A 27,009-nucleotide genomic window follows, 5' to 3' on the forward strand; every position below is an offset into this window, starting at 1 on the left:
TCTGAAATGATCTGCCAGAGACCACACCAGATACAATGGATGCAGTAAAATGACATTGGTAAAGGTACAGGTGAATCTCTGATGGATGTGGAAGGATCTCTTGGGGCCTTGGACGGAAATGAGGGGAGTGGTGGAGTGGTGTTGGCTCAGGTTTTGTATTTCCTGCGGTGTCAGGCAAAGGTGCCAGGAGTGGGGCGTGGGCTGGTGGGGGTTGTGGACCTGACGAGGGAGTCGCAGAGGGAATGGTCTTTCCAGAATGCTGATAGGGATGGGGATGGGGAATATATCTTTGGTGGTCGGGTCCGTTTGGAGGTGGCAGAAGTGGCAGAGGATGATGCATTGTTTGCGGAGGTTGGTGGGGTGGAAGGTGCAGACCAGGCGGAGGGGTTCTGCCTTTGTAGTGTTGGGAAGGGTGATGTTCAAGGGTGGTGGTGCATGAAGTGGAGGAGATGAGCTGGAGGGTAACGTCAACCACGTGGGAATGGAAATTGTGATCATGGAGGAAAGAGGCCATCTGGGATTTTCTGAGGTGGAATTGGTCATCCTGGGAACAGATGTGGTGGAGTGGGAGGATTTGGGAATAAGGGATGGCTTTTTCACAGGATGTAGGGTGGGAGGAGGTGTAGTCTAGGTCGCTGTGGGAGTCGATGGACTTTTGGTATATGTCTGTGGTTAGTCGGTCACCAGAGACAGTAATGGAGAGATCCAGGAAGGGGAGGGAGCTTTCTGAGATGGTCCAGGTGAATTTGAGATTGGGATAGAAGGTGTTGGTAAAGTTGATGAACTGCTCAACATCCCCGTGGGAGGACAAGGCGGAGTCGATGCAGTCATCATTGTAGCAGAGGAACAGGTGGGGGTTGGTGCTGGTGCAACTGCAGAAGATGGACTGTTCCACATATCTGACTTGATTCATATGTCTCCACGCCCTTTCTGAAATGTGGTGCCCTGAACTAGCTGCAAAGTTTTAGTGAGAACCGAATTAAAGTTTTCTTAAAGTTTGTCGTAGCTTTGCCACTTTTGTACTTTATGCCTTTTTAAACAATCCTCTTAATGTCTCTGGTTGCCTTAAAAGATATGTGAGTGTACAGCTCCAAATCTCTCCTTTTCTGAATCCCGTCTAAATTTGTACTATTGAGCACATAATGCCTGACCTTATTATTCACTCATAAATGAAGCACTGCAACATGGTATGGTTCCTGTTATGATGCTATTTGCAAGCATCTGTTGTAGGTTGGCAGGTGCTTCCTGAAGACATTGAATTCCTGATTGCAAAATTAAAAGGCCAAAAAAATTGGTGGAGTTTCAATCAGTGCATTTTTCAGATTAGTTTTGCAATACATATCTGATTACGTGTGAAAATATGGGTTAGTGCTTTTGCATTCCGAGCAAATGGCTATAAAGCAGGAAATGTGTGAGAATGGTACCATAATTATTAACTTGGAGAAGTGGTGTAGCAGGAGGAATTTCCACAATAGGTTTTCATTATACTGTTGCAACAGAGATGGTAAGAACCTTTTTATAGTACCACTTCGAGAGAAAAAAATTGAAGACAAAGGGGTCATTTCTCTGCACCCACAATCTCTATCCATACCTTCACATGGCTCCTACTTATGTCCACTCCACCATCAGCAGCTCCTTTAGCGATCCCTGTTCCACACTGAACCTTCTCCCTAAATCCTTTGTTGTTTGCTTCCCTTTCAACAAAACCTTTCCCAGAACTCTTCTGTTTGGGTTTGGCTTCTCTTTACTATCACATAGCATCTTCTGAAACACTGCTCCCTTTAGTTTTCCACCCGAACTTTCAACAAGCATAAGAAGCTCATGGAGCCTCTTTGCCACTGACACTGCTGTACAACTGCCTCTTCCATTTACTTTCATCATCCTAGCCCACCAAGGAAATGCTTCTAACTTACACTTCCTCATCCTTCTTGAACTGTCTGTAGACATTGATGCAAGTGACTGCACCTTGCTCCTTCAGTATATCTCCAACATCATCAATCTGGATCAGGCTGGCCTTGCCTACATCCATTCTTATTTACCTGGTTATGTGACAGTGACACCAAGCCGGAGAAGGACTTGTAATTGCTTTTCTTCCTCACCATTACATCTGGTGTCCCCCCGGATCTCTCCCTTTTCTCTCATATTTATTACCTATATGCTGCCTCTGAGCATCATCATGCAACGACACTACATTTGGTTTCATGTGTCTCGTGATAACATCCAAGTCTACCTCATCACATTTTGAACCCTGCACTGTCTCTAATTGATTAGATGCTTGCCTGATATCAGCAGTGAATGAGTAGTATTTTTGAGGAGACAGAAAGCAGAAGACATTATCTTGCGTCCTTACTTAGGGTCCATGCCGCCACAACTCTCCTTGGCCTGGTCTGAGGGCGAACTTGACCATTTGCAAACTCGGTGTCATACTTAACATTGAAATGAGCCTCTGAAGACATAGCTACTTCAAGACCTCTAACTATATCTCTGTAATATCACCCTCTCTACTACTGCCTCATCTCACCCACAGAAACCTTCATATTTCGAAACTGTTCACAAGACTATTCTAGAGCTTTCTGAAACCAGATTCTTAACAGGTACCTTCTTGTTTGAGTTCACCTAAAGCTTTGCCGCTCATAAGCTAAATCACAACAATCCCATTCACCCATCAAATTTCAGCTTGCTGAGCTACTTTAACTAGTGGTCTGACAGTGCCTCAATTTTAAATTCTCACCCTTGTTTCAAATCTCTCTCCAAGATCTCATCCCTTGCTGTTTTTTGTAACCTCCAGCAGCCCCATAACCCAACAAGATATCCAATCTTCCCCAGAGTTACTATTTCAAACATTCTGGTGTGTGTCACTATTATTAGCATCCATGTTATTAGCTAGCCAGTGACGTCTGCGGCTGAATTTTACCAGGCACACATTAGAAGAGTCGGTTGCAAATCAACCAACATTAAAAAGGCTGTTCCTTTAATGTGGCTTGAATAAGCAGGGAGTGCAACCTTCACCCCTCATCGGAAATTACTTCAATCCACAGGAGCTGTTGACCAATTTACTTGACCGACAGCTGAGTGGTTCTAAGAGCTCCAGAACGCATACGATCAAGATCCCATCATACTATTAATTTTAAGGATCTGGCATGTGAATGTTCACTGCACTTATGAATGGAGACTTTATATTGTAGCAGTTTGACTGTTGGCTGGATGACCAGTTTGCGAAGCAAAGTAATGACAACCGCATAGCTTCAATTCCCGCACCAGCTGAGATTACAGTGAAGGGCTCTCTTTCTCAATCTCTCCCCTCTCATAAAGTGTGGTGACCCTCATGATAAACCATCACCAGTGGTTTGACTCCAGTGAGAGAGCAGCTCTATGGTCTGGTAAGGCTATGGTGATTTCACCGTTATCTTACGTTCTGACATGCGTACAAATCGACTTACGAATGTCCTCAGGAACGAAGCCCATTAGTAACTGGGCACTCCTGGTACTGCAGCTAGTCAATCAGATGATCATTGGTGATCAGACTGATGTAAGTGCCAGGCTTTTTTGGATGGGGGTGGGAATTAGTTAGAAGGGATGGGAGAGTTCGATTTTGCAGGCCAAGTTGGGATTGACAAAAAAAGAGTATGTTTGTAGGGAGTGGGTGGCCCCAATATACTCAAGGCAACACCCTAAGGATGTCTTCCACATCTTTGCTGTCTTTCCACCATCTTTGGTGGAAAAAAAATGGCCTTTCTCATCCTGCCTGCCTTTCAGGCCCGAGTATACTATTGAAATAGATACAGATTGAGGTCCTTAAGTGGCCATTGATTGGATGTTTAATTGGAATATGTTGTCCATTGCAGGGTGGCAGCTTAACCCTGTCACACAACATGCAGCCAACAAGTCAGAACCAAGTGCTTACTTCATGCTTCATCTAAATGTCACAATGCAACCCATGATGTTGGCATCCATTTTGGGCTTCAGTTCTTACTCAGGCATCTGATGCAAACCGGCCCGAGCCCATTAAGTGTAAAGGAAGGCGGTCAGCTGGCACTAGAAATGCTCCCAGAAGGGGTCGAGTGCCTGGACTTCTTTCCCTAAACCCCTCTCTTGACATTTTTTTAAAGATGCTCCTTAAAGTCCAGCTCGTTGATGAAGGTTATAGTTACGTGCCCTTCTCCAATCCCTAATGTATTTTGGCATCAAATCCTGTTTGATTGCTTTCCTATGAAGCCTGTTAGAATGTTTTGCTGCGCTTAAAAGCATTACTTAAATGCAAGTTGTTGTTGCATTACTTCTGGTATAACTTCTGCTTGCTGAGTATTTGATAGCTTTGCCTCGGCGAAACGCATTGTGGAATATTTTGGTACGTCAAAAGTGATGTCTGAGTTGTGTGAATGTGAGCCTGCACTCCCCATCCCCTTTCTTCAGTCATTACAGCTTTTGAAAGAATATTCACATAAAACCAGGACGTTTCCTCCTCTCTCTCTCTCTCTCTCTCTCTCTGCTATTGAGTCTTTGGTTCAGCATGTTCCCAGTGGCGGTGAGTGATATTAGTGCATGCCCCCTGTGAGTGCAAGGCAGAAATGGGCACATGAATCAGATTCCACCGCAATCTTTGTCTCAACAAGCTAGTCTCACCGATGGCATCTGCATTTTATACAAGCTCTGGCCTGTCTGCATCAGATGGCTGAGCAAGAATTGAAATCCAAAATGAATGCCAACATCGCAGGGGCAGACTTGCATTGCATTGTAACTTTTGGATCAAGTGTGAAGCCAGCACTTGGCACCAGTTGGTTCTGGCTTGTTGGCTGCACGTTGTGTGACAGGGTTAAGCTGACACCCTGCAACGACAGCATATTCCAACCAAACGTTCTCCATGCCATCTCCCTCCCTCCACCCTTGACAACTTCCTGCACCACACTCTATTTCCCACCAGAAACATAATACTTGACGTTCAGCCAGTTAGCGTTCCATAAGCTAAACTGTCAGCAGCTGGGGCACAAAGGCTTTAATCATTGCGATGTTGGAGCATTCACTTCAACAGTCTTCGTGCCAGCTCCCAGCTGACCTTTCAGAATCAGAACAGGTCATTTGCAGTCCAGAATTTGGAAGTTCCTGCCTTCCAGAACTTGTAAAAAATTTAGTTTACAAAGACAATTTTTAAAATCGACATACACGAAATGGCAAGACCATATACTTAGTTCCTCATCGTTTTTCAAAATCAAATTAAGAAGACGATGAGTCACCAAATTATTTTAAGATTTAAGATGTTGGATGGTTTTAAATTTCCTTCTGTGAGGTGAGTTTGGAGGCTATCATTTTTGAATTGGTTGGGAGGATGGTGGGAGGAGACACACATCCCCACCCCCCCCCCCCCCCCCCCCAACCCCCACCCACCCCCTCACCCGCCACCAAAATCATTTTTGGATGCTTTGCAATTTCGATATTTTTGGCCTGGGACATCCTGCCTTAATTTCTGTCTTTAGTTCTGACTCAGCGTTCCTTACTTGTGAAAGACCCTCAGTCGTTTAAATTAAAGCAGTGGTTTTTGCGTGCAGATTGTTGTCAGTTGTCATTCCTGTGTTTGTTTTTATTTCTCGAATTTATAAGGCGACAGATAATGAATGGGTGGCCAAGCTCGCACCAAACATTATAAAATAAATCTCACCTTTTGAATTAAACTAGGTCTGCTGCTATAAAAAAAGCAATTGGCCTTCTCCAATGGATTAGCACACTTGTTCCAGGAGTTAAGTCTCCCTTTGCTTAGGTTTAAATATGTATTAAGTTCATACATTCCTCAAGGGCTATTTTGATTAAAAGGTGAAAGCAGGCACTAAAGAGTGCTACACTGATAATGCCTGTCCTTTGAAAGTCTGCTTTTTGCATGCACCATGAGTCTTAATGGTTAATTATCATCATTCAAAGTTTCATGAAGGTGCTAAAACACACATCTGCATGTTTGGCATTCAAGTGCTGATGAAATGTGGATTTCCTGGTGTAGTACATCAAGATTCAAGTCTTTGGTTTTCTACTTTGGCAGAGGAAAGAAAAGAACAAAAAGAAGCATTTCTTAAACAGTGAGAGGTAGGAAAGTGTAGATGTGAGTTGGATGTCATTGTTAATAAATCAGTGCAGGTTGACATGCAGGTGCAGCTAGCTAGTCAGAAGGCATCTGCGAGGTTCAACTTTGCTGCAAGAGGACTTAAGTGCATGAGCAGTGACGTCTTGCTTCAGTTTAGAAGACGTTAAAAATCACACAGAACACCAGGTTATAATCCAACAGGTTTGGATAGACTGCACCTGGATCACTGAGTACAGTTTTGAAATCCTTATCTCTGGAAAAATATGATTACCAGAGAGTGTTATCCTACGAGGAGAGATTGGGCAAACGGGGCCTGTATCCTGCAGAGTTTCGAAGAATTGATCGCGTTGAAACCTGCAAAATACAGGGTAAATGGGGATGAAATGTTTCCTCTGGCTGGAGAGTTTAGAACAAGGAGGGCCACCATTTAAATGCTATTGAGGACTGAGATGAGGGGACATGTATGGACGGGTGATGAATTTGTAAAATTCTCTACCCCAGAGGGTTATGGAAACTCAGTCTTTGAGTGTATTTAAGATAGAGGCTAATAAACTTTTGCCATGATATAAAGGGTTGTGGAAATAATATAGGTAAAATGCACTGAAGTGTTCAAGCAGCTATAAACATATGAAACGGTGGAGCAGGATTAATGGGCTGAATGGCCTACTCCTGTTCCATGTTCATATAATCCAGCTAACATTTCTGCCTGAAGATTATTGAGAAACTATCCAACTTATTTCTTGCAACAGAGTTTGGGACCCTCCAGCATTGAGGGTGAGGATATTTGTGGAGTTTCATCCTCCAGTGAATTGTTTGATTGTCCACCATCATTCACGATTGGAGGTCGTAATCATTGATTGTAAAATGTCTTAACCCTGTCTCTCACTTGTTGCCTCTGCTGTTTGACAATCAAATAGTCCTGTTTTGTAGCTTCAGCTTATTTTTAAATAGGCCCAGGTGCTACTCCTGGTATGCCCTCCTGCCCTCTTCACTGAACCAGGGTTGATCCCCTGGCATGAATGGTAGAGACAGGGATATAGAAGGCCACAAAGTTGCACATTAAATTGAATTACAATCCTGCTGTTGTTCATGGCCCACAACACCTCATGGATGTCCAGTCTTGAGCTACTAGATCGCACATCTGTCCCATTTAGCATAGTGATAGTACCACACAACACAACGTAGGGTACCCTCAATTTGAAAATGAGATTTTGTCTCCACCAGGACTTTGAAGTGGTCACTCTTACTGATGCTGTCATGGTTGGGGATATCTGTTGTAGGCAGATTAGTGATGATGAGGCCAAGTATGTATTCCCCTCTTGTTGGTTCCCTCAGCATCTGTCATAGACCAAGTCTCATAACTGTGTCTTTCAAATGTGACCAGCTCAGTCAACATGAGGGTCCATGTTGAGGACTCCCAAGGCAACTCCCTCCCATCTCCGTATCATTGTGATGCCACATCTACTGGACTTATCAACACAGAATGTACCAAGGCGTGGTGATTGTGGTACATTATCTGTGAATGTTATTATGTTAGATTTTTGCTTGACAGGTCTGAGACAGCTCTTCCAATTTCAGTAGTTGGTCCCAATTGGCAAGCAGGACTTTGTAGAGTCAACAGGCCTAACTTTTCTAGTGTCATTCCATTGCCATAGTTGATGCCAGGTGGTCCATCTGGTTTCATTCCTTTTCTTGAGGCTTTTAGGTATAATTGAAGGACATACATGTTGGACTCATGTTTAGGAGTCAACCATTTTACTGTGGCATGTAGGCCAGATGAAGTAAGGACAATAGTTTTCCTTCTTTAAAGTGCTTTAGTGAAACAGATAGGTTTTTACAACAACTGTTTCATGATCATCATTAGATTTATAATTCCAGATTTTGTTGAATTCAAATACTGTGGTGGGATTCAAACCTGAAAAACAAAACCAATATTTCAGACTCTGAATTGCTAGTCCAGCAACAATACCACTACACTAACACCTCCCCTCACTGATATTGTGTACTATCTGGCCACTTAAATGGCAATTAGCTTCTTAAGACCGTATGATGTTGGAGCAGAGTTAGACCATTTTGCCAGTTGAGTTTGTTCTGCCTTTCGGCAGCTGATACATTTCTCAACTCTGTTCTCCTTTCATCTCCCCGCAACCTTTGATCCCATGACCAATCAAAAACTTATCTATCTCTATTTTAATAAACTCAAGCACTTGGTCTCCACAGCCGCCCTCTTGCTGAAATGATTCATGCTCATCTCAGTTCTAAACAGTTATCCATTCACACCAAGGCTGTGTCTTAGACTCTCCTACCAGTGGAAACATCTTCTCCATGTCAAGCCTATCTCGGCCTCTCAGTATTGTGTAAGTTTCTATAAGATCATCCCTCATCCTTATAATGTCCATTGAGTACAGAGGCAAAGTCCTCAACTGCTCATCTTATGATCCTCTTCAAGCTCCCGGTGTAAGCTTCAAACTCCTCCACCATGATTTTAGCTTTCATGTGCTAAAGTATTGCTGAAGCTTAAGATCCATCTGGTCACCTCAGAGACTCTTTAGCTTCCAAAATAACCGTGGAAAGTCACCTCTTACTCCAGCTCCTTATGAACGAATGCGTTCCACATGTATTTGCATCTGGTTCAGTGTAGATTGTTATTATGGAAGCACTTACTTAAGTTTTAATGAAGCTTTTGAATGAGTGTGAAAACCAAATGGTTCACTGATGTATGTTAGGGAAGGAAGATTCTGTCCTTATCCAGTTGGTCTATTCATGCCTTAACTCTCAACAACACTTGAGATGCTGACTGTTCTCTAAAGTAGCCACACAGAATTCTAATAGCACCTCCACAACAAAGACTGCAGTAGTTCAAGAAGCAGCATCTTCTCTGTAAATGCAAGCATATTGGCATTGTCATTCTCATCACAAAAATAATTTGATAAAATTGTATTGTTGGTCACGCATTATTGAATGGTTTTGACTTCGCAATGAAGTTAAGCACCTTAGGAACAATTTAAACTTGCCAATGCTGTAAAATGGGTAAGATAAAATTGATTGCATGTTATGCACTCCCTTTGGTTTTCCCTTTATTGACTTCAGTGGATAGGCAAATTGGGTATAATGTATAATGGCTGACTGACTGACTAAGCTAAACTGCAAAGGACCACATTGTAGTGCCATTCTAAATTGTTGACTTAGGGACCTTCAATTCCTTTCACCTCATTGTCAGATGGGCTTTTATTCAAGAATCAGGCTGTAAATTCTCTATTACTGCTTTGTTTGCCTGAAACAAAAGCAATGTGGGTTAGAATTTCTCCTGGAGTTCCCCAATCCTCACTTCAGTGGAATATTGGCATAAGCCCCAGAAAAACAACATAAAGTTACAAAAGGCAGTTGAGAAATGCTTCCTTGGAAATTATTAAGATTTCTCCTCATGCTACAGTTTTACTCAAGAAGTCGTAAAATGGCTGATGTCGATAAAGGAAATGGCGTGGAGAAGCTTGTTGCTCTGAATTTGTGACTAAAGCACATTCCACGGGAGAGATGAGCAACTTTTATCTCATAAGAAAAACTGCTGCTTGACTCAGGATGTCACAAAAGTTGAGAGAGAGATTTTGCAGGTGTTGAAATCCTGTATTTTAATGCACATAAAATATCACAACAAATCTTAAAATTAGGAAATCATGGGAAGCGCCTTTATTCAGAGAGTAGTGAGAGTGTTGTGTTGAACTGTCAGGCACGGATAATCTGATTCAGCACAACTTTTCTAAGGCAGAATCCAAATCTCAAAGCACCTTGTATGGCTTTCGCTTGATGATGTGGATGCACGTAGATGTGACTGAGGGAGCAACAAAGCTGAAGGCAAACACTGTTGTCCTGTTTGAAAAACAATTTAAAACTCTTAATAGTTTTGAAGAGTTGTATAGATACACCTATGGAAGCCAGGTTAATGTATGACAGAGAAAGGATCAAGGGTATATATTGATAAGGTTCTGCAAAGTAGGGCCAGAGGATTGTAAATGCCAACTATAGACCAGTTAGACCAAGTGGTCTATTTCTGAGCCACACCTTCAATATAATTCTCTGTGGAAATATTTTAAAGTAGGGATGAAGCTGCAGGTCGTGGCTGCCAGAGTTTTATTGTGCACACAATGCCTTGCAGCCGGCAGAGGTTTCTGAACCTGTTTGTGTGCGTTCGACATTTTAAAATACATAAGTCGTCAAGTGGCTAACAGCTGTATCACTCAACTGATTTCATAGCCACTCGTTTGTCTGCTGCCATACACACTGCCATTCACTTACCTAGTTTGATCTTCATCCTGGGAGAGGTGAAAGCTCCACAGTGCTAAAACAGAGAGATGTGTATTCATTCAGCAAACATTTATTTCTGCATGGGGATGTCCATTAAATTGAACCACTGTCAGCTTTGGGGTATTGGGCTCAATTTTGCCTCTACGATTTTCAAAAGATTGGAATACCACAGCCTGGGGAAACAGAGTGACTTGCAATCTAAACTTTCAGTTAGAATGGGGGAGAGACAGAGGTAGATAAAGTAAAAGCTGATCAATGTTGTTCGAAATGGGAAGATTTTAAGAAACCTTAATAGCATTGCTCCTTTGGAAGAATAATTGTGTACATTGTGAATAATTAAAAGTGCGAAAAACTGATTTGAATATAGGACTATGCAGCTGAAGGGGGCATAGCAGAACTCTGTAAACCCAAAAAGAAGCAGAGAACAAGTCATGGTGCTAGAGAGATGGGGTTTATGATGAAGAAAAACAGAATGTAACAAGTTGCCCGACATGGCGAAAGAGAATGTCTGATTAGAAATCCTAGAAGGTGGGAGCAAAAGTGCACTGAGCAACTTTAACAAAAACAACTGCCTCCACAATTCTGCACCCCACCCCCAAAACAAAATCCCACCACTATTGCTTTTGAGTGACAAGGCAATATGTTGTGTGTTTTGTGGTTCCTGGCCATGATGGTGGCCCTGTCCTTACTTGAGGGTGTCACCTCCACAGGTGGCTGTTTCTGAAAAGTCTCCAAAGGAGTAGCAGCAGCTGCAGGTCGTGGGTGCCAGAGTTTTATTGTGCACACAATGCCTTGCAGCCGGCAGAGGTTTCTGAACCTGTTTGCGTGAATTCGACTTTTAAAATACACAAGTCGTCAAGTGGCTAACAGCTCTATCTCTCAACTGATTTCATAGCCACTCGTTTGTCGTTTGCCATGCACACTGCTCTGTTTCAAGATGAGGTTATGACTGTTCCTTTTTCCTCTCTGCAAACTATTTGTTACTCTCTTTTCCTATTATAGTTTGAAAATGGATCTAAACTGTTGGTGTTTTTTTAATCAAAACTTGTAGGAGTAGAGCGTTGATAACTTGATGTATAATTGGCAACCTTTCCGTAAACAAAACACCAAGAGTGACTTTGAGTCAGCCAAGTGATTGGAATATACAGCAGACATGTGTACATCAAAATAAAGTCACCATGGGGTGACTCTCTCAGTTGACTGGTGCTGGTTTAATCTGAGGGTCACCAGACCTCAGGTGAGGTAGAAGCAAGAGGACATCTAGAGATTCCATAAACTAAGGATGATGGGAGAGACTGGAAACATGCTGGAAGGGATTTACTTATAAGAGGATTTTACAAGTGGCAAGAAACATTGGGAAGCAGGGGGGACGAGAAAGTTAGTTCTCAGGGGCAAGATGTAATGGCTGAGAATTAACCATATTACTAACTGTGAAGGGAGCACAGACGCACAGTTAGAAAGATTGTGTGCAGTGAAGGATGCATTTTGAGGCATACAGCTGGCAAAGATTGTTTTGGGATAGGGGCCAATGTGTTGGAATTTGTATATCAGCAGAAAAGTTCCAAATGCGATGTCCATCCACTGTTATTATCCTTTAATGAACTGAATCAACGGGAATTTTCAAACTTCCAGCATTTACAAATGAAACCCTGAAGGGAGATAATGTTGAGATTGGCCCAGGAATTGTAAATAATGTAGATTTGCATCATGATTATGGTAAACAGGCTTAGATATGTGTGCACGCTGATCAGGATGACTGATTTTGATTATGATTTTAACTTAATTTAATTACGATTTCAAATTATACATCCGCCAGTTTGTAGAAGATTGCTCTTGCTCATTTTAAAAGCAATAAAAATGTCATTTTATATCCAGATCCAGGATATTGAATATGCAATGGAAAAGGGAAGAATTGCGGTTTGGACTCATTGAATGGCATGATGGTCCAAAAAAAACTCTTTTTAAAAAATTCATTCACAACATGTGGGTGTCGTTGGTCCGGCAAGTATTTATCACCTATCCTAACTACCCAGAGGGTGGTTGAGAGTCAACCACATGGCTGTGGGTCTGGAGTCAGGATGGCAGATTTCATTTCCCAAAGAACATCAGTAAATCATGATAAGGTTTTCTGACAAGCAACAAAGGACTTATGGTCATCATTTGACTCTTAATCCCAGATTTGTATTGAATTCAAATTCCACTAATCTGCCACAGCGAGATTTGAATTGGGCCCCCAGGACTTTACCTGGGTCTCTAGATTAATAATCTCGTGATAATAACACTAGGCCATCCCTCTCCTTTTTTGTGGTATTGTTAGATACCTGGAAAGCTTGTCCGTTCAGAGTTGGGAGAAAATCCACCAGTGTGAACGCTGAACAGACTCAAGGAGCAGCCATCCTCACAGGATGTCTAGTTATTGATCACAAAGGTAGCCCGCAGAATAGACAAAGTCATACCACAGAGTGTCAGAGTCACCCCTCTGCATTTCCCCAAATTACCTGCTGAAAATGTGATACTGTGCCAATGGGAAAATGGATAAGGACAGAAGGGTCTGTGGCTTATGGAAGTTCCAACAATAGAAGGAATAGAAGGATAAGACCGGTCCACAATATACAATAGACAATAGGTGCCGGAGTAGGCCATTCAGCCCTTCAAGCCTGCACCACCATTCATTATGATCATGGCCAATTATCCACAATCAGTACCCTGTTCCTGCCTTATCCCCATAACCCTTGATTCCACTATCTTAAAGAAGGAAAATAGGTGTTTAATGATCTTATCAAGTCATGAATAGTGAGAGGAGTTAATAATGCTTTCTAAATGCCGTGTTACTAATTATGATTATCCGTTATATTTATGCATGATTTTAAACAACTAATACTGGACATTATGCAGTGCCAATTATGCCTTTGCCCTCATTTATGAAGGTTTTCAAATCCTGAGGCTGTAAAAGCTGGAATGTCATTGTTGATCTATAGCCTTAATCTCAAGCTGCACCAGTCACCCTGCTGAAGTCTTTTTGTTCCCAGTCTTTTACTGCTCCACATGGTAACCGGAGATAGTGCTAACCTGTTACACTTGTTGCAGTATAAATCTGCAGGATCGATAAACTTTAAGGGTAGCCTTTCCTTTTTAATGGATATGCAGGTTACTGATATTGACACCTTGAACACAAAATTGGACATAGAAACCTCTGTGGTTTGGGCAGGCTTGGTTTTCGTTGCTCCACCATTAGTACTCCACCTAGATTCCTGATGAAGGCTTATCCCCGAAACGCTGATACTCCTGCTCTTTGGTTGCTGTTTGACCTGCTGTGCATTTCCAGCATTGTACTCTCGACTCCACCATTAGTGGCCATGGTTTCCCTTGTCTGGGCCAAAAGCTGTGAAAGTCCCGCTGTAAACTTCTCTACTTCTCAACCTCTCCTTCTTAAAGTATGCTTAAAGCTTACCTCATTGCCCAAGCTTCTGTGTTCATCTGATCTAATATTCCTTTAGCGATGGTTTGATGTCAAATTTTGTTGGATAATGTTCCCACAAAGCAGCTTGGGTATTTTTACTACAATAAAGATGCTGCATAAATGCAAGTTGTTGATAATCTCTCTTGGTCCATATCCCTCGAAACCTTTCCTATCCATATATCCATCCAGATGTCTCTTAAATGTTGTAATTATACTAGCCTCCACCACTTCCTCTGGCAACTCATTCCATACATGCAACATCCTCTACGTGAAAAAGTTGCCCCTTAGGTCCCTTTTAAATTTTTCCCCTCTCACCCTAAACCTAAGCCCTCCAGTTCTGGACTCCCTCACCTTAGGAAAAGGACCTTGTCTATTTACCCTACCCATGCTCCTCATGATTATATGAAGTGCTATATAGTCACCCCTCAGTCTCCGACGCTCCAGGGAAAACAGCTCCGATTTATTCAGCTTCTCTCTATTGGTCAAACCCTCCAACCCTGGCATGTCAGACAAGGAGCTAAGAACTGGAACACTTGTCACTCGATGTTGGTTTCAGGTCACAATGAATGATCTATAGGAGTGATCCTGAATCTATATTCAGCTGGAAAGCATCAGAGATCCTGTGAGTAAAGTAAAAAAAGTTCATGATGGGCAAAGGGAAAATAAGCCGAGAAAGTTAGAAGTAGGCAGAGTTTTACTGTTTGGAGTGAACATTGTCTCCATTACAGGAGACACCACAAGGAGCAGCAAAATTAAAGGTCATGGAAATAATTTAACTGATAAGATCCCCTTCAGGTTGGATTACCAAGTGATTTTTCTCCACCATTTTACACTAGTCAAGTCCTTTAAATCCCAATCTAAAAGGAGGATGATGGCACTGCAACTATCTGATGTTATTGGTGAAGGTGACAAGTGTAAGAATCAATAATGCTCCATTCACTGGCTCCATTTGGTCCCCATTGTCACTCTCACAAGCGCAGGTACTCTGTTGGAGTCTTGAGGAAACACATTAATGCTGAAGAGGGTGGACTTCATCTCCAAAGTGCCACTCAGCAACCTGCAATTCTGAGATCAAACACAGTGGGAAGGAAGGGTATTTTAAAAATAAATGAAGCCTCCAAAGAAATTAGATTTAACTTGTCTGATGGTGCACTGATGATCACGAGTAAGCTGCATGTTGAGGAAGTTGAGTCCTTGCCTACTGATGTTGTGGTTGCAATGCAAGAATCCCTGCATCTTGGGGTGAGTTTGCAGTTTTCTGTCATTTGTCAAGAGATGAAATTCTTAGCTGGCTTGATGCACCTGTGCATATTTGCTCAGCTTGTGTTTCAAGCTGTCCTCAGTGGCAGCTCTTGACGGAATAACCCCATGGATTAAATGTTAAATGCACTGATGACATTAACAGCCACTGGCAGGACAACACACATAGTGGCAGAGGCTATGAATCTGTTTTCAGCACAACTCTGTGGCACACTTTCTGTAAAGCAAAGCCTCCATTAGCACTGTTTCTCCATTGTATACAGGTATGAGCATTTCTGTCTGTTTACTCCAATCAGCACATTATTGGCATAAGGTTGCTGACAATCTGCAGAACACCTTCACCAACCTGGTCCTTCTCCCCTAAGCGACAAAGATAACGGAAAATTCCAAATAGGAAACCCATCAAGCCAAGCCTGAAAGGGCTAGAGCACCACAGAAAATTGCACCAAGAAATATATAAAAGTTGATGGCAGCAGAATTTTGTTTCACAAGAGGACAAAATCCATGGAGTCTTCAATCATCTAATGGAAAATCACACACGGGTTGAAACAAAAGCATTGCTGTATGACAGATCAAACTCCACTTGCTGCCTGATACCCTATCTCAGGGGAAGTCGAGATGAAGGTGGTTTTAGGTGGTTACCCTGCAAACTTGTATGTTTTCTATTTGACGTGTGTAGAGAGGTCTGCGTATTTATACAGCTGGCTAAGTAGAAATGGTTTGTCCTGGTAATCGTGCACTGCTACTTTAATGATTTTCAGTCAGGCATGACCTGCTGGAAGTCTGCATGGAAAAACTGAGGGTGCTTTTGAAAAGAACAAAAAAAAGATCAGATGTTTGTTATCATGAGAACATGTGTGGTGGGCACGATTCTGGACACTGCGTTTGATAGCTGTGCATAAATTACACTTAGATGTTGTTTGTTCTTTTTCACCAATACTCAAGCTACTGTTTTGAAAGTGGGAAAGATATTAATAGTTCTTCTGGGTGTTCAAACAAGTTGTTCTAATTGGAAGCCTGTCGAAATGTGACTACTTAGACCTTCTAATTGATGCCATATTTTCCAGGCTGAACATTTTGAGTGTTTATTAGTGCGTTTCGCCTAATGAATTTTCTTTGATGCCAGACTGCAGACTACCGTGGCAACGGAGATGCCAATGCCCCTCATACCCAATGGTCTGATGTGATGACTTCCTTTCAAAGACATAGTGCAAGTGATGAAATTGAGCAAAGCTGAAATTGGCAAGGATGCCGAATCGCAGATTATGTTTGTGCACCAATTAGATGCCAGCGTGCCAAAAACCTGGGACTCATTTGCTCAAATATTCCTTACCATTAAGTGTGGAAAACAAGCCCTGGTCTTCCTGTGGTGATTTGTTTTGTTATACCATATTGACGCTAAAACAAACTGTTATTGAAAGATGATTTGCAGCAGCTCCACATGTTTGCTATTTATGCCAGTATAAACCTGGGTGGTTTGTACCATGCTTCTGCTCTACATTTTTAAAGAGTTGAGGCAGCATGTTTCCAAAGAAAAAACAATTACTTAGGTTTATAGTCTACTGTGGAAGCTGTTATGCTAGTCAGATTCTGTAGAGTTGTATAACTAACCGTCCCTCTCAATCCTAATAACTTTCTATCAGTTGATCATTCCTTCTAAGTAGTTTTCCATTGACCAAAGCTGTTTTATACATTTTGGGGGATCTTGGACACCAAGAACATCACAGAACCATGGTATAGAAGAAGGCCATTTGGCCCACCATGTCTGCACTGGCTCATTAAATGAGTGTCATTGCCTAGTACCATTCTTCTGCTTTTTCCACATACCCTTTCACATTGTTTTTCTTATCCAAGTAACCATCCAATGCTCTCGTGAATACCTCGAATGAACTTGCCTCCCCATATACTCTTCTATGTAACTTCATCTCTTACCCCACTAGCATCCTTCAACTCTGAACTTTGACATATGTGACATGATGTATGCAGAAACAAGTCTATGTTAGCACATTTGTTCACACATATATTGATACTTTCTTTATTTATTCTTGGAATGTAAAAACTACCTGAAAGGCCCACATTCAGTGCCCATCTCTAATTGCCTTGAGAAGGTCCCTGTTTGTAAGTACCCTCACAGTGCTGTTACTCAAGGAAATCTTGGAATCTAACTGAGTGACAGTGAAGGAGTGGAGATATAATTCCTAGTCAGAGGAGGTGGTGAAGAAGTGGTTATTCAGAACCCCGCGATAGTGTTCTGAAGCTCATACGTTTGAATCCCCCAAAGCAGTTGGTGAAACTTGAATTTAATTGGAAGGAAAAATCGAGAATTGGAAAACAAACTAGCCTAATGGTGACCATGTAACCACTGTCGATCGTTGTGAAAACCCATCTGGTTCACGAAATCTTCAGCAAAGGAAATCTGCCGTCCTTACCTGGCCTGGCCTACACATGACTACAGAGCTGCAGCAATGTGGTTAACTCTTAACTGGCCTCTGGGTGATTAGGGATGGTCAATAAATATAACCAGCGGTGCCCATTTCCCGTGAATGGATAGAGTCAAGCTGGACTTGAATGGAAAACTGCTGTTGATGGCATTCCCATCCGTCTGCTGCCCTGTTCCTCTGAGGTGAGTGAGAGCAAAGGTTTGGATGGTGCCATGGTGGAAATTGTACACTCTAGTGTGTTGGTAGTGGAGGAAGTGAATGTTTAAATAATGGATGGTCACTGTTTGGCATTTGCCCTGATGCCATGGGAGAATCCTTAAAAGCAGGGCAACCTCTTTGGATTGGTGTGAGGCCACCTGATACAATGAACCCCTCACATTGAGAAGGGGGGTACTGCGATATAAAAAATGTAACAGGCACGTACACGGCACAGCAACTATGTGCCTAAATGACCAGGTTATGTGGAAGGCTGTTTGCTTAGCACCTTTCTAATTTAGTGTAATCTGGGACTCCTGTGCAGTGCTGGCAAATCAGGCTTAGCCTCACAACATGTGTATCTCAGACAACAGCGGGTGGTGCTGAGTTTGCCTTTTTAACATGTGAAGCCCTCAGAGTGTTTGATTTGACTAAAGTAGAGAATGGGGAAGGCAGTCTGTGAAATATGTTTGGATTCCCTTTATTTTCTCAAGAAGAGGTACAAGCTCTTAAAATTAACATTGTTCGATCCCCCTTTATGGAAAGGGCAAAAGTAGTGGAATTTTATGCAAACAGAATCGCCAACCTTTGTCTTGCGTCTCCCTCCCAGACTGCCCATTACCACCCAGGTTTGAAAGGCTTGCTTTCAGATGAAAATGGCAGCGACACTGGGCCACACAATAGAGCCATTTCACGCCTCATTTCATTATTTTAAAAAACTGATTGCAGTTGCATCCTTTTTCAGCCTCTAGGATTCTCAGCACACTCCGCAGAGCAGGCTCAGGGTTACAGGATAGGTTTGTTGTGGAGGGGTTAGAGGTGGGGATAGCAGGAGTGTGAAACTGCAAAACAAAAATGCTCTTGTGCACTGTAGGACAGGAGAGAGATAGGGAGAGTACTAAACCTGAGATTGCTAACGTGATTCGGAGATGCCGGTGTTGGACTGGGGTGTACAAAGTTAAAAATCACACAACACCAGGTTATAGTCCAACAGGTTTAATTGGAAGCACACTAGCTTTCGGAGCGACGCTCCTTCATCAGGTGATTGCTAACAGAATTTTTGTGTCACTCAGCAAAGGAGATCATTCGGTTCATAACACCGATGACGATGCCCCTGTAAAAGGCTCCAGGGTTTGGTTAGTTCAACCGGCTGGATTATGACACTGTGTGATGCCAACAGTTCAGAATCAAGTCCTGTACCAGCTGAAGTCACCACCTTCTAAACCTCACTGTTCGCCTGAGGCAAGGTGACCCTCACGTAAACTCAACATAAGCTATCCCACTTTCTAACGAGAGAGCAGCATCTGCTCCTCTGGGATTAGGGTGTCTTTCATTTTCAAGAAAGAGCAATCGAAATAGTCCCATTTCGCTGCATTGTGTGTGAGGAAGCAAAAGGTCCAGTCATTTTGAACACTTCATTACGTGCAGTCTGGGAAAGAGAAAGTAAAGAGGGCTGACAACGAGACAGGGAACTCAGACATGGATAAGTGTACAAGGCTGAGATTGAATTGATGAACCTCAGCAACATGCACCCTCAGGATGTATGTAAAAAAGAAAGAGAGAAGAGAAAGCCACAAGACTGCAGGAGATGCATGTGGTGGGAGAGGGGAAAAGAGGCTGCTAGTTGATAAGGGAAATAGGTCAAAGGAGGCAGCCAGGTTCCAAAGAGTGACATGTGGAGAGAAGAGAGACAGATCCTAGGTATGGATCTTCATTCTCAGGAAGGTGAGGAAAGTGGAAGGAAACACACAATGTATTAATACAAGCCAATTGGGTATTGTTATCCTGGGGTTCTGCTTAATATCTCACACAGAAGAGGGACGCTGCCATAAAATCAATAGGAGTTGTTGCCATCAGCTCTTTCATATGTGAGAGACTGCAAGAAGGCCTGCCCCTTAATTTTCTTCAAGCTAATGCAGGAGTATTGTGGCTGAACAGATGAAAGATCCAGTGATGGTGGGAATTCCCTCAGGCACAGGTCTTCCAATCCTGCATTGCTGCACCTTTCTGCCCCTGTCTCACCATTGCCACCAATTTCAAGTGGAACTCTTACCAGGGAAAAGACCTGTATTAATTATCTGTACCCATAAATTTAGTCAGATACAGGCTTCTAAATGTAAAACATACAACTTAAAACTTACACTCAGTTAAATGGGAAAGGAAGATATTGACTTTTTTCCTTTATTTCTCCCCGGTACTCCTGAATTTCATACTTTTTGTTCAGGTATTGACCCATACATGCCAATGGAAGCCATTTTTCATGCCTCCATGAAGGTAACTGATTGAACACAGGTTGGGGCTCCAACCAGGGTCCTTTTCAATCCATCTGGTTCACATTTTGTACTTAATATGGAAGCTCAAACATTTTTAACAAAGGGATATGCATGTGTTGCATGCTCAATGGATGTTAAACCTCCCTCTATGCTGAATGAATGATTCCATTCTAAGCCGTGTTAATATTTTCCATTCAGGTTGCCCCAATCTGTCAGATTGGCAGAGACAGAGTAAATTACTATTTATGTTCATCTTTGCAATGAAAGATCCAGCATAGAGTCAAGAGAGTAATGCAGCATGGAAACAGACCCTTCGGTCCAACCACTCCATGCTGAACATAATGCCAAACTAAACTAGTCCCACCTGCCTGCTCCTGGCCCATATCCCTCCAAATCTTTCCTATTCATGTACTTATCCAAATGTCTTTTAAAAATTGTAACTGTGCCCACATCCATCACTTCCTCAGGAAGTTCATTCCACATGTGAACCACTCTCTGTGTAAAAAAATTTCCCCTCATGTCTTTTTAAAATCTGTCTCCCCTGACCTTAAAAATTTGCCAACTTGTCTTGAAATCTTCCATCCTAAGGAAAAGACATCTACTTATCTATACCCCTCATGATTTTATAAACTTCTATAAGGTCACCTCTCAACTTCCTATGTTCCAGTGCAAAAAATGTCCCAGCCTATCCAGCATTTCTTTATAATTCAAACCTTCCACACCCAGCAACATCCTGGTAAATCATTTCTGGACTCTCTCCAGCTTAATAATACCCTTTCTATAACAGGACGACCAGAACTGCACACCATACTCCAGAAGAAGCTTCACCAATGTTCTGTACAGCCAAACATGATGTCCCAACTCTTGTCCTCAAAGGACTAAGCACCCTTGCAAAAATCCTACCTCATAATCTAGGTTGAATTTACTCACCTTTCTAAAGTTAAATCAAGTTTGGCCCCAGGGAAACAGTACTCAAAACTGTTTCATAAAGCAGCCATTCTAAAGATAATGCAGTTGCTACTTACATATTATGTGAGCTTAGATTTCGGAAGAAGTTGTACTTTTGTATTCAGTAAAATTGTTTATGGATTGCATAGGAATACCTCCTTGATTCAACATTGCCATTTGTAACGAGAAGCCCAGTTTTGAACTGTTAGGTTGATTCAGTCGAGCAAGCTGAATTGGTATCATCTGTAATTGCTAACTGGATAGATTAGGAGAAAGTGCATGATCTATCTTTTCTGTGAGATCCTGCATGTAAAATTGGAAATTGTTATTGAGTTTGATCATCGCTGTTTGTATATGGATGCTTAATGGAATAGAACTATGTGCGCAATACTTTTGTTGAGGGTGTGACAGATCAGCAATGGGTAAAGAACAGATCCGTACTGGGAATGCAGTGGATTGGGAGTGGGTATGAAATCCTGCTTTTATTGTCTTGAACGAGATTCTACTCATTCTGCGATTATAAGGTTGTGTGTGTTTAAACCTTGCGTGATCTTTAATTACTATTTCTTCTGCTTCTTGAAGAAAACAAAAAAAAAGATGAGTTATTGAAGTCAGCTGGAATGGACACCCAGGGCTACAGCCAGAATAAAGCAGAAGTGTGCAGTGGCTGATCTGAGTTGGGACCACCCAACTCTTTATGCTAAACTCTTTGCCCTTTGTTCACCAAGCTGAAAATGTGCGTCTCATATTTCACCTTTTAAGCCTCAAGATTGATTTAAATTATAGACTGGGTAACAACAGCAAATGGGATTTCTAAAGATAGCAGACATTCCATGGTCTAGTGAACTGCCTGAATATTAAGGCTGTGTTGAAATTAGAGTTTTGTTAATGCACCCATGTATGTAAATAAAAAAATAAAAGCTATGTTGAATACCCTGCGCTTGTTACCCACGTATGTAAACACAACTAAAAAGAGATGAAGGATACCTACAGGGAAGATTTTTTTAAAGGGTTGGATAGAAGCAACATTAATAAATAAAAGATGGAAAGCAGGTGAAAGATTAAGTATTTGTTTGCGTCGGGGGTTGGTGAGTATATTTAGGTGGCTAAGAATCGAGTAATTTTTTCTTTAATTTTAAGGAATCCTACATGGCTGTATAACAAATCTTTTAGATATTGTAATCTCCCTAATCAGCAAAGACAGTGGTTTTGCTTTACTATGGTCTTTGGGACCAATGGTTTTCTTTAAGTAAGTACGAATAATATAGGCAGAAGTCACACAACACCAGGTTACAGTCCAACAGGTTTATTTGAAATCACAAGCTTTCGGTGCATTGCTCCCTCATCAGGTGAAGACTTCATCTGATGAAGGAGCAGCGGTCTGAAAGCTTATGGTTTCAAATAAACCTGTTGGACTGTAACCTGGTGTTATATGACTTCAGTCTTTGTTCGCACCAGTTTAACACCGGCAACCCCTCATCATTACTATGTAACTCAGGTTATGGATTCTTGTTCTTAATCTCCATCTCTCCTATTCAAAAGTATTAGCTGGAGTAGTTAAAATGAAAAGCTTGGGAAAGTTAGATAAATACATGAGGGAGAAAGGAGAAAGAGGGTTGCATATTAGGACTTTTGCAGCCAAGACTGAATTTTGATTGAATTATTTGGAAGGTTACTCGTCACCAAATCTGACGATACTTGCTCCGTTAATGCACTACCTCACCCCTACGGCATGAGTGGTGTCTAATTTCCTGCCCTCGTCCCATATGCCTATGCCAGGACAGCTTGCCACTCGGTGGCTATCCAGACTGGCACCCCTTTTGTCTCCGTCTTCTCTGAAAGGCTGTAGGCTCCTGGATGAGCATTCCAAAGCTAGCCCTTCTTATCAAAGGACAGAGTCAGATCATGATGAAGAAAGGAAAGAGGGCACAACGATTGCCACCAACAGGGGGCCTAGTGGGACAGGTTGATGCCAAGGGGAGAGGTACTCATCCCAGAGCATCAGGGGAGGTGACCACACTGTTAGCCCCTACCAATATGATCCAAGGTGCCCCCCAGGTCAGTGCCATCTCCAGGTTGCAGTGGAAGAACCCGCAGTGCCACAAGAGGTCAATGGCATTCTTCACTCTGCCAGGCTAAGTGATCCACTCTGCTCTGATCTTTGCTCACTGTCATTCACTGTATCTTTGCAAATGCACCAATTTCCCTTCCACCAAGGATGATGATTGCAAAACCTTCCCTCAGCCGTTCTATTCTCCCCACCCGTCCCTTGCCCCACCGACCTCTCACACCACTACACACCTGCCTGCCCTCAGTGCTGCCTCCTCTGTCCCTCTGTACACCTTTGCCCCATGTGCACATGTGCTAGAAGTCGTGGCACTCACTAACATCTCACACAACAACGCCCAACCCCCACCCCCTGAATACACGATAAGGCAGCCCTTAACAGGACAGAGCAAGGTCATGTGGCTGATGCCATTAACCCCGGCCATCAGCCTCATTCATTGCACACTACTTTGAACCAGTGACCCGCGGTGCTGTCGCTCTCTTGGGTCTTGCAGGTACTGCCAGCTTGCCACGATGTCTCTGGAGAAATACCCGGATTCTGCAGAAGCCACCTCCCTAACCACTGAGGGCAAGCACCTCATTGCCCAGGCTTGTCAAGGAGGAAACAGCCAGGCCACTGGCACTCGGAAGACTGCTGGAGGCCATGCCCCTGCTAAGCCCGGGGTGGGAGAGGGCAGAGCAGCAGTGGCGGATGGGACACAATTGCCCCCATGGCCAAGGAACTCTAGCAGCGCTATGAATGGTCTTGCTATCACCTTGGGTAGATTGGGAGGCTGCCATTGGACAGCCATGCCCAGAGCCCTCAGTGGCTGAAGATGTGCACACACAAACCTGCACTCCATTGCCCCAGCCATTGTTCCTCAGGACTGAAGCCATAGCCCCGGAGAACCCTTACCCCTGACCACAAGGAGGCAGGACAGTGACAGGAGGCACCTGGCTGGAGGAAGAACCACACACACAAACACACAGTCACACGCATGCACACACGCAGACACACACAGACATACACTAACACACATCCCCCCCTCCCAACCCCCCAGCCCTTCCTAGCCCTTGGAAATTCAGAGTCAGCAGTGTCAACTTACTTCTGGTGCGAAGATCCTCAACATGTCTGATGTGTGGACACAACTGCCCCAAGGTCACCCACCAAACATCCACGGGCAATGGAGACCACTGCTGAGCAGGCTCCCTCAATCTCAGCTGCAGATCAAGGGAATAAGCTAAGGCTAAGTACCGGGAGGAAGTAGAAGAACCTATTGTGGGCATTTTGGTGGCAGAGGGGGCAATAATTTGTATGTGACTTTCCCCATGTACAAAGGTTCATGTTCTAACAGCGTGCAGGCCGGAAACACATTATTGTCCAATCCAGCATCACTTCATGGCTACAGACAAGGTTCAATGGATTGGGGTCTGTGCTAGGAGCCTATTGCACCACTGAGAAGCAGAGGGAAGCAACATGTAATCATAGCATTGGGTCACGCTGACAATCTTGGTTGTCGCTGTTCACCTCCCTCTGTGCACAAAGGTATAGCTGTCAGCGAGTTGTATGTCAGTGGCTGTGTCAGAGAGGGTCAATGCTGCAAGATGGCCAGGGGTAGACTGTACAGCACATGCAGCTGTGAGGAACATTTTCTCCATTTAAAATCCCTGCCATCAGTGGTCACTTCAGACCCTCCCCACTAGTCAGGACACTTAGCCCTCCCACTCTGAGTGGGGCTGTAGCCATTTTTCTCCCCCTTGTGCACAGCATGATGGGAGGTAGCGAGCGCTCCTTTGCAGGTTTGGTGGAAGTTCTTAATTGGCCTCAAAGTGCAGGTTAGAGAGGAAATCAATGATTGCTGTCCAGGAACGCACCCCTCTTTGGACGTCAGGTGTCTGACTCTAGATATTTTTGATCAACCAGTTCAGAAATGTATGACACACCTTGCGAGCAAGCAGAACATGGGTCTTCTGGCTCAGAGACAGAGATCCTATGACAAGGTTTATAAAATAATAAGAGACATGGATAGAGTAAATAGACCCGAGACCTAAATTGCAGTGAATAGGATTGATTAACTCGGCTTTGAAACATCACATTTAGCCCTGCATAAAATGTTTGAATGCCACCTACTAGCCTGATTGTTTCCAGCATTAGATTTGTTCCTTGTGTGGGGGTGTAGGAAATACTACATCACAACTGTCTTAATAAATGATTTGGAGATGCCGGTGTTGGACTGGGGTGTACAAAGTTAAAAATCACACAACACCAGTCCAACAGGTTTAATTGGAAGCACTAGCTTTCGGATCACCTGATGACAATCACCTGAAGGAGTGTCGCTCCAAAAGCTAGTGCTTCCAATTAAACCTGTTGGACTATAACCTAGTGTTGTGTGATTTGTAACGTTTTAATAAATGACTTCTTAGATAGATTACTTACAGTGTGGAAACAGGCCCGCCGAAGCGCACCCACCCATACCCATTCCCCTACATTTAACACTGCACCTAACAATTTAACAATTCACCTAACTTGCACATTTTTGGACTGTGGGAGGAAACCGGAGCACCCGGAGGAAACCCACGCAGACGGGTAGAATGTGCAAACTCCACACAGTCACCTGAGGCGGGAATTGAACCCGGGTCTCTGGCGCTGTGAGGCAGCAGTGCTAACCACTGTGCCACCGTGCCGCCCACTTCCTTGGTGTATGAAAGACCTGTCCCATTACAAAGAGAATGAAGAGAACAGTTTCATGTCATGGTATTGTAGGCAAGTAATTTGGTGAGGCCAGCCTAGTTAATCACTAGAATGCAGCGATTCTAATACAAATTAACATCACACCCTGATTTGAAGCATTTAAACATCTACCCACTACTTTGAAGAAACTGATACGCCTTTAAATTAGCTACAGAATAAAACATTTACAGCTCGTTAGAGACTGTCTTTGATGTGAAAATTTTGGATTCCATCCTTAAACTTTGATCTTTTTTTAAACAAAGGCCTTTGGCATTTTCGGTGACAAATCCATTAAACTAGCTAGTTGCATTACTTGTATCAGTACACTCCTGTGTAAGGTGCTGGACCCTGATTTGGTGCCAAGAATCTGCCCCTTCATAAAGATGGCTTGTAAAACGTGTCCACAGACTGATGAAAGGAAAATGACGGAGGGTCATCCTGCACTTAGAGTCATAGAGTCATAGAGATGTACAGCATGGAAACAGACCCTTCAGTCCAACCCGTCCACACCGCCCAGATATCCCAACCCAATCTAGTCCCACCTGCCAGCACCCAGCCCATATCCCTTCAAACTCTTCCTATTCATATACCCATCCAAATGCCTCTTAAATGTTGCAAATGTACCAGCCACCACCACATCCTCTGGCAGCTCATTCCATACACGTACCATCCTCTGCGAGAAAAAGTTGCCCCTTAGGTCTCTTATATCTTTCCCCTCTCACCCTAAACCTATGCCCTCTAGTTCTGGACTCCCCGATCCCATGGAAAAGCCTTTGTCTATTTATCCTATCCATGCCCCTCATAATTTTGTAAACCTCTATAAGGTCACCTCTCAGCCTCCGACGCTCCAGGGAAAACAGCCCCAGCCTGTTCAGCCTCTCCCTATAGCTCAAATCCTCCAGCCCTGGCAACATCCTTGTAAATCTTTTCTGTAAATCTTTTGAGTGCGAAGGATTATCCATGATACTTAACAGGGTACTGCTGGGGCAAGATGGTACTACTGGATTCTAAAATGAGCAATGGCCCCAATTAGCATTTGTTCACAGCCTTTAACACAGTAAAGTTTCCAAAAGATTTCACAGTGGTGTTATAAAACAAAATTTGACACTGAAAAAGAGATATTAGGACAAAAGCTTGGTCTGAAAAGGATTTTAAAGAGAATCTTGAAGGAAGAGGTAGAAGTGGGGAGAGATTTAGAGAGGGGATTCATACCCAGGTGACTGAAGGAACAGTTGCCAGTAGTGATGCGATAAAGTACTAGGAAACAGAGCAACCTTGATTATCCG

At 43.0% G+C, this 27,009-nt stretch overlaps 1 protein-coding gene across 8 annotated transcripts in view; it reads left to right on the top strand.

Moving 5' to 3' along the window:
* Positions 1-27,009, top strand: part of LOC122557942 (potassium voltage-gated channel subfamily KQT member 1) — a 682,968-nt gene that overhangs the window by 323,012 nt on the left and 332,947 nt on the right. The window lies entirely within an intron of this gene.

The sequence above is a fragment of the Chiloscyllium plagiosum genome, chromosome 16, assembly GCF_004010195.1.
Source record: "Chiloscyllium plagiosum isolate BGI_BamShark_2017 chromosome 16, ASM401019v2, whole genome shotgun sequence".
Classification (NCBI taxonomy): Eukaryota; Metazoa; Chordata; class Chondrichthyes; order Orectolobiformes; family Hemiscylliidae; genus Chiloscyllium; species Chiloscyllium plagiosum.